The following is an 8,356-nucleotide window of genomic DNA, read 5'->3' on the forward strand; positions in this document are numbered from 1 at the left end:
AGGCTACATGGCCTACATGTAAAAATGTTATACTCCCAAAAAGACAAAGTACAAAAAATTCCCACATTATAACACAACAATAACATATCTATAAAGATTAAACATAACCAAAACAACTCTCCACACATGGATGGTAAAAATGTGAAAATATGAACAAAAAACATAACCTACATACACCCAAAGGTTTTAGTTATCTCTTGAGAAGAGGGGTTTGGATTATGTCATTTAGGAGGCATACAAAAAAAGATTCGTCCCACAAATATTAATTTCTTTAAAAAATAAAGTGAACTGGTGCAAGGGTGCAAGTATGGCAAAATGTTAACATTGAATACAGCTGGGGGAGAGATGGATGATCTTTATATTATTCTCTACATTGTTTTATATATTTGAAACAGTCCATATAAAGAAAAGAGAAGCTAGCTTTCCTTTGCTCAGGAGGTATGTCAGTTAGGGACCCTGCTGTGGGGATACTGAGAATGTCTGTGTTGGGAGTTCACGATACTTGACTTGGGGCCCTCCCTTTGTTTCAAGGAGAGTCTGGGAGATGAGGGCCCTCAGAACAGATTTGTGAAACACTGCTTTAATGGTTTGTGGAAATTATTGTTGGACATTTGAAGTCATTATTAGTCACATGACCCAAGTGAAGACGAAGTCTTCAGCTTACAATGTGCGGACTGTCACAGTCCTCCTTCAGCTCCCACCCTTGCTCGATAGTTGAGGTCAGGCAATTTAGATCAGCAGGTAGTTCCTGTCAGGAGGTATGTTTAGGGTGCACAATACTGTGCCATCTTTCAGAGATTCACTAAATGATTCAGCCGAAAAGACTCTTGGGAGTCAGCATGCAGTTGTACTCAGAGCCAAGATTTATTACAGCCATGTAGTGAGGGCACATAGCCAAATCATAAGATAAAAACACACAAAGGAGGAATCCTTGTGCAGACCTCCTCATGTTCTCTCCTTTCCATGATGGGTCACATAGAGCATCCTTTTCCCCCAGCAACAACAATGCAGCAACATGTTTGCAATGTTTCTTCCCCAGGAAAGCCATTTGATATGTATGTAGTTGAAGAGTTGGTAGAATAGGGACCCTCTGTCTGACAAGACTCAATGAAAAAAAGCAAATTCTCAGCATAAACACATTGTTTGTATAAACAGTCTGGGTACAGCGAACACTCACCAATTAAGGAATGTTAATAACCCTCCCTAAATCTAAGTTCCCAGACACCAACTAAGGGTCAAGTTTAAAAGCAGCCCTTTCTAAGGATAGCAATCTAGGCTTGCTGTGTTAACTCTTTTTTTTTTTTTGCACAGAACAGGTGGCTGAAATCTCAGAAAGTGGAATCAGAATTATTAAGGAACCAGATGGGATAGAATGAGAAGGTGAAACCAACAAGGTGAAACCTATTAAGGGAAAATAAGCTCCTTGCTTTAAAGTCCAAATGATTGATCACTAGTACTTGATGGAGGAGAACCAGCTTGACAGCAATTTTTGTGAAAAATCCTCAGGGCTTTTTTGCTCAATAACAATTAACAGTGTTAACTGAGCCATTGGAAAACTAATAGAATCTTATTCTAAATTAATGGTGGTGTCATGCCCAGATCAATGGAGTTTGAACTCCCCAAGTATTCTGAAATGGTCAAATATCAATTGAACCAATGTATGTAATCCTAAGGTCTTTATTCTAATACAGAGATGAATAAATAAGAAAATACAATGAAAAGTGCAGGATGCTAAACTGATAATATAAGAAGTCTCAACATTTTAAAAATGAGCTTTTGTAAAATTTTAAATGAATCGATTATTTCTTCCATTTGGCAGATTTGGGACTAACAATGGCATCTTTAGGGAGATAGATACAGAGTCAATATGAAAAACAAATTGGATGGCCCTGCTATGGAATTAGCTGACCTGAGAAGGAATGCATTCTTCAATGCTAGAAGTATTCACATTGCTGAATGAACGTTTATTTCTAGACCACATGAGACGGTGAACCTAAAGATCTGTAGATTCTCTGTATAATCAAGAAATACTTAGCTCATACTTAAAATACACTTAAAATGCTCTTATTAATTTAGACATTTTCCATTGTGCTATGGTTCAGACTTTCTGAATGAATAGTCAAAGTAGTACAACAGCAACCTTAGCCTAACATCTCTGGATTTTATTTTGAAGGTTGCATCAGGTACTACAGGAATACTCACAAACACTGTGGGATCATTTCTTAACATTTCCTCATACAGGGGATTTGAAAACAAAAATATTTTATACTGGTAATATTTATGCTTGAAATTTCTAGCCCCAGGATTAATCTTTAAGGATTATGGGTCAAAAATCAATATGGTGCCTCAATAAAGGACCCTGTTAAATTTTAGATGTGATTTCAGAGGACGCCAGGAGGTTCCTTAGTTTCAGTTGACCAGAACTCCTCAGACTAAACCATCAAAAAAGAATCCTCTGCATCTTAGAAATACATTGACTTTCAGAATAACCTGTTATAAACAAATGTGTCTAGAGGAAGTGATATTTTAGCTAATATGCAAACAAGAGGTCTCTAAATTTTTTGTGTCATGTACAACCTCAGTAAAAAAAGAAAAGTTATTGTGCATCCACAGTATACATAAATGCATTTATTTACATATGTCCTCAACATCCTTGATACATTCTCATGCAAAATTGATTGCTTAAGGGACTAGCGTTGTGATACAGTGGGTTAAGGCACCCCATGCAATGCTGGCATCTCATATGAGTGCTGGTTTGAGTCTCAGGTGCTCCATTTCTGATCCAGCTCCCTGCTAATGTGCCTGAGAAGGCAGCAGAAGATGACCCAAGTACTTGGGCCCCTGCTGTCCATGTGGGAGACCAGGATGGAGTTCCAGGCTCCTAGCTTCAGCCTGGCCCAGCCTCGACTATCTCAGCCATTTGAGGAGTGAACCAGCAGATGGAAAATTTCTCTGTGTGTGTGTGTGTGTGTGTATGTGTGTGTGTGTGTGTCTGTCTGTCTATCCCTCTCTCTGTAACTCTGCCTTTCAAATAGATAAATAAATCTTTTAAAAATTAATTACTTAAAGCCGGCGCCGTGGCTCAATAGGCTAATCCTCCACCTTGCGGCGCCGGCACACCGGGTTCTAGTCCCGGTTGGGGCGCCGGATTCTGTCCCGGTTGCCCCTCTTCCAGGCCAGCTCTCTGCTATGGCCAGGGAGTGCAGTGGAGGATGGCCCAGGTGCTTGGGCCCTGCACCCCATGGGAGACCAGGAAAAGCACCTGGCTCCTGGCTCCTGGCTCCTGCCAGGATCAGCGCGGTGCGCCGGCTGCAGCGGCGGCCATTGGAGGGTGAACCAACGGCAAAGGAAGACCTTTCTCTCTCTGTCTCTCTCTCTCACGGTCCACTCTGCCTGTCAAAAAAAAAAAAATTAATTACTTAAAATAACTGGAACCCTAGTGACAACCAGCCCTCGGTCTACTGTGCAGCTGTGCCCTACTATTGTATTTGATTAAGAAAAAAGACCACAACCAATACAGCTCTCATTAAATTTATGCTGTAAACTCAAATGGGCCCCTTATGCAGCCGTCCCATCAGACTATTCTTCCCTGATCTATTTATTCTCCCGAAAGTGTACCTCAAACTTCAGTGTGCTGAAAATCACCTGAGAATCTTGATAAGTACAGTTTCTGTGCAGCCTGAGAACCTGCATTTCCAGCAAGTTTCCAGATGATGCATATCCTGCTGGCCCTTGAGTAGCAAGTTCCTGGATGACTGTTGCATTACTTATCATCAGTCTTCAAACTTCTAACACCTCCTCCCCTTCCCTACTTCCAGCTGGTGTCTTGCTTCTGATTGCATTGAGAAAACCTTAGGAATCTTAAGAGGACTTTGTCACAGGCCGCACCATCTCATCTACACACCTGCCACCACCACCTGGATCCATATTTTCTGCCTATCTCCCATCTGTTAATAAACATTCAAATATAACTTGCCTAAAAGTCAGCTTCTGATTTTACTGCCAAAAATCTCTTCCGTGTCCTATGCACCTGTCCCAGCTGATGGCACTGTGATTCTTCCAGTTATTCAAGGCAAAAGCCTTGAAGTAATCCTTTACATGTTTCTTTATACCCTGTGTCCTTAGCTTTAAGATAGATCCACATTCTGACGATTTCTCACCACCTCCACTGTTACCACCTACTCCAAGTCACCTAGATCACCAGAATCACATGCTAAATAACCTCCCTTTTGTGTCCTTGCCCTCTTAGGAAAGCAATCCTGTTAAATGTGTCAGATGTTAGTGAATCTAAGATTCCACCAGATGTAAGAAACAGCCTTATTATATATTGTAAGTGACATTACCATGAACTAGAAGACACTTTACCTTAACAACAATCTTGTGAAAAACATCAGTAAGGCACACCAAAATCTGTCTGTTTTGAAAATACTTTCAGCAATACAGTATACTTGACACTTTCTACTGTGTCCAGCTTCATTGTTTGATGCAATGATAGGCAATTCTTTCATATGTATATTAGTAATAAACAAAACACACAAGAAATTCTTCTCTAAATGCTTAGCTAATACTCAAAGGCCATGTCTGCTTTTTTGATTTATTTATTTATTATTTGAAAGGCAGAGTTACAAAGAGGTAGAGGCAGAGAGAGAGAGAGGTCTTCCATCTGCTGGTTCATTCCCCCAGATGGCTGCAATGGCCGGAGGTGAGCTGATCTGAAGCCAGGAGCCAGGAGCTTCTTCTGGGTCTCCCATGCAAGTGCAGGGGCCCAAGGACTTGGGTCATCCTCCACTGCCCTCCCAGGCCACAGCAGAGAGCTGGATCGGAAGTGGAGCAGCTGGGACTCAAACCAGCACCCATATGGGATGCTGGCACTGCAGGCAGTGGCTCTTCCACTACGCCACAGTGCCGGCCCCCTAAATGCTTATCTAAACAGAAGTTTTTTCATATCAAGAACGTATTGCAAATTCAATTAAATGCTGCATCATTATGTCAGGGCTTTTGGTGTTTATGATATTTGTTAGTTTCTTAAAGTTTGTACTTTCGGAGCCAGCACTAAAGTGATTCCATTTTCTGCTTAAGAAAAGATAACTACTAGCTTTGCAACTAATCAGACTTATGTTTAACTTAACAGATAAATTATGCTTGCTTAAGATTTCCAAGGACTGGGGCCAGCGTTGTGGCACAGTGGGTTAAGCCATTGCCTGGATCAGTGTTATGATAGTATGCCTGGGCAAGCAGTGAAAGATGACCTAAATATTTGGGCCCTTGCCAGTCATGTGGGGGTCCCAGATGGAGTTGAAGGCTGCTGGCTTTGGCCTGGCACAACCCTGGCCATTGCAGCCATCTAGGGGAGTGAATCAGCAGATGAAAGATCTTTCTCTGTCTCCTTCTTTCTCTCTCACTCTGCCTTTCAAGTAAATAAAATAAATCTCTAAAAAAAAAATGTCCAGAGACAGACGTCAGGAAAGCTGGCTGGAATTGTGAAACCTCAGATTCAGAAGTTAAGACCACCAGCTGTAAATAGCCGAGCCCAGAGTCAAACAGGAAACCACCCAGCCGGTTTCAAGATAGGAATCTGCCCATAGTCAGCTAAGCCAATTATCCTCCCAAACTCCCTCAACTCCCCTTTTTCTCCTTGAAAAATTCCTCCTGTTAACTTGAGAATCAGGGATGGTCTTTGTGACAGGAAAGTTCACCATGCCGTCACATTATTGGCCTGTTGAAGAAAGATGATTTCCTTGCATTGAACTCTTATCTCTCAAATATTAGCTTTTGAGTGGCGAGTTGCCTGAACAATTTGTTACCATTTATTTTGTCATTATACTTATATATATTCTAATTTGTACCTAATTTTATATTGTAAATTGTAATTGTTTCCCTTAAAGAGAAGCCTGATGCTAGTTAGGAAACTGATGCCCCACATCACAGTACCCGGGTTTCATTCCTGGCTCTGGCTCCTAACTTTAACTTCCTATTAATGTGCACCATGGGAAGCGACAAGTGATAGGTCAAGTTAATGGGACCGTGCCACTCACTTTGGAGACCTGGGTTGAGTCCCTGGCCCAGCCCAGCCTCAGCCATTGTAGGAATTTGGGGAGTGAACCAGTGAATGGGAGTCTCTCTATCTGAATGGGAGCTCCCTTCTCTCCCTACCTCTCAAATTTTTAAAAATTAAGATGACCTGAAATTGCACAAGCATTAGACTCCACAACATGTGAATAGGCTCCACTCTGACATCTTCACCAAGCCCAAGTCCAAGCCTTCCACCCCCACCCCGGCACCACCAGCACCACCAGCACCACCACACACACATACCCTTAGCTCTGAATACAATGGCCTCCCTGAATTTATTCAGAAAATCTCAGCATACGCTGGCTTCTGGACTGGTGAGTATATCTGTTTGGAGCTCTTGTTCTTCAGACATACATCTGGCTTACTACCTCCCATTTAGAAAGACTTCTTTCAAAATTTACTTTCCTCAGAAGTCCTTCCTTGTCCATTCCTTTTACATATGCAATTTCTATACATGCTCCTAGAACTTCGTAGTCTGCTGTAATTTCCTGTTTACTATATCATTTTCCACATTCTTGGGTAAATAGGTAGACAGATTGATCCATAGATAGATACATACATTCATAGATGCTGTCAATATGTAACCATGTTATTGTGTTTACAGTTTATTACCTATCCCTCCACTAGAATGTGTGCCAGAAATATCTGTTAAATGAATGAAGCTGTCTTTGTCGCTCCCCCTCTTCGTGGAGGAACGACACTAAGCCCTGCCTAGGCTTCATATCCGAGTCACGGCACCATTATGTCGCTCCCCCTCTTCGTGGAGGAACGACACAGGACCCTGCGCTGTTCTTCTGTCTGCTCGGCCCTCCCCGGGTTTGCTGCTGGTTCTTCCCGGGTTGGCTACTATCCCTTCCACCTCCGTGGAAGGGCAGTTCCCCCTGGCCACATTCCCCACTTCCGCAGGGGAGCGGCACACCGCCAGCCGGCTTTTCTCGGGGGCTGCACAGGTGTTCCTTCAGCTAGATGTTCCCCATAGATGTTCCCGGTGAATGCCGTCTCTCTCCTCCTTTATAGTCCTCCTCCGCCAATCCCAACTCGGCTGCCCACACGCCGAGTACGCTGCTCTCCTCCAATCAGTAGCAAGTCCTGCAGCTTGTCAAGTTGGTGAGAGGCAGCTGTGCGGAAGCTGTTTACTTCTCTCCCAGCGCCATATTGTGGGAGAGCAGATGCATAGAATAAGTCTTAATTCCAGTAACTCAGTCTAGTCCGGTTTGCTCCCCACAGTGGGAGAGCAGATGCATAGAATAAGTCTTAATTCCAGTAACTCAGTCTAGTCCGGTTTGCTCCCCACAGTCTTTATTTTGAAATCATTGATTTGTTTACTTATATATATTATGCATATATTTATATATAAATGAATTTATAGCATGCATATATTTATGTATACATAGTTATATAAATGTATATATGTAGATATATACACATAGTTATATAAATAAATGTATATATACACATAGTTATCTATAGACAGATATACACATATATGTATATCTTTTAAAGCAAAGTGAAAGCAATCTATTCTAGGCCCTAAAGGGAACTCTGCTATGCCTTGAATAAATTTATGGTCAAATGAAGAATCTAAGCTCAAGAATCTGACAGTGCGATGAAGATGTGACTCTCCACTGAGAAAGCTCCAGGGTAACACTGTACTATTTGGCTGTAGTCAGTGGGTGCAGATTCCTACTGCAGAAAAATGGCAGCTCGACTTGTGCAATTGAATGACTACAGAACAAAGGGCAGAAGCTGCCTTTCAAATGAAGCTTCTCATAAGCATAGCTCTTAGTTCAAGAAACCAGGGTCTACAATCCTGCTCATTATTTAGGACAATGAGGAAAATGAGTACGGCAGAAAAGGTTGAATGCATGAGCATTGGACACAGCCAGATATAGGCAATAGTTATTTATTAACTTCTTTCTTGCCTGGACTTCTAAAAAAAATTTTTTTTTTGACAGGCAGAGTGGACAGTGAGAGAGAGAGACAGAGAGAAAGGTCTTCCTTTTGCCGTTGGTTCACCCTCCAATGGCCACCGTGGCCTGCGCGCTGCGGCCAGCGCAACGTGCTGATCCGAAGGCAGGAACCAGGTGCTTCTCCTGGTCTCCCATGGGGTGCAGGGCCCAAGCACTTGGGCCATCCTCCACTGCACTCCCAGGCCATAGCAGAGAGCTGGCCTGGAAGAGGGGCAACCGGGACAGAATCCGGCGCCCCGACCGGGATTAGAACCCGGTGTGCCAGCGCCGCTAGGCGGAGGATTAGCCTGTTGAGCCGCGGCACCGGCAAAATT

At 42.7% G+C, this 8,356-nt stretch overlaps 1 long non-coding RNA gene across 1 annotated transcript in view; it reads left to right on the forward strand.

Annotated features, from left to right (window-relative positions):
• The window catches only part of LOC103351785 (uncharacterized), a 71,549-nt gene extending 64,328 nt beyond the window's left edge, over positions 1–7,221 (forward strand). Inside the window, exon 5 of the long non-coding RNA XR_011385347.1 lies at positions 1,312–7,221. This is a non-coding gene — a long non-coding RNA (uncharacterized lncRNA). The remainder of the gene's footprint in view (positions 1–1,311) is intronic.
• The last annotated feature ends 1,135 nt before the right edge of the window (positions 7,222–8,356 follow it).

This window comes from Oryctolagus cuniculus, chromosome X, assembly GCF_964237555.1.
Source record: "Oryctolagus cuniculus chromosome X, mOryCun1.1, whole genome shotgun sequence".
NCBI lineage: Eukaryota > Metazoa > Chordata > Mammalia > Lagomorpha > Leporidae > Oryctolagus > Oryctolagus cuniculus.